Here is a 653-nt window from a genome sequence, read left to right as displayed (position 1 = left end):
AACCTCTCAAACGAATCCAAGAAGGACAAACGGTCAGAGTACAGCCACTATCAAAAACCCTGCGCTGGACAAGAGGTACGTGTGCAGGAAAGGTCGCACCGAGATCATATAAAGTACGTTTGGAGGATGGTGTAGAGATTCGGAGAAACCGACGCCATCTAGTGCCAGAGGAGAAGTTAGTCCAAAAACAGCGACCTCCGAATTCGGAGCCCACAATGACTCAAACTCAAGCGGTGAAGAGGAAAATGGTATTCTCAACACCAATGAGGAGGAGTACGAGGGTGAAGAAACAAAGAAACATGTTCGAAGCATAGAAAGAATATTTGTGTAATGAGTGCTCTGATGGCTCATATTGTTCAGGACGGAAATAACTTTATCAAATCATAACAGCAGGTAACATCACGCGAATAATTACAATAATCTAAGGAGGGGAGATGTTTGTAGTAGTGTAACGGAAACCTATTCGTAAGCGCCATCTGGTGTACGTCGCAATAAACAGACAGTCTTGTCTCAACCTTCGTGAGAGTGCCTTCACTTCGTAGCGGCTCCAAATCATCGAATTACCAACTCATAGCAACTTCTAAAAATTAATTTAAAAATTAAAAATTAGAACATTCTTCGGCCGATGCGTGACAAGAGGGGATTTTCTCTTA

The sequence above is a fragment of the Galendromus occidentalis genome, unplaced genomic scaffold, assembly GCF_000255335.2.
Source record: "Galendromus occidentalis unplaced genomic scaffold, Mocc_1.1 scf7180000075532, whole genome shotgun sequence".
Taxonomy (NCBI): domain Eukaryota; kingdom Metazoa; phylum Arthropoda; class Arachnida; order Mesostigmata; family Phytoseiidae; genus Galendromus; species Galendromus occidentalis.
The sequence above is the reverse complement of the archived record's forward strand: the minus strand, read 5'-3'. Positions refer to the sequence as shown.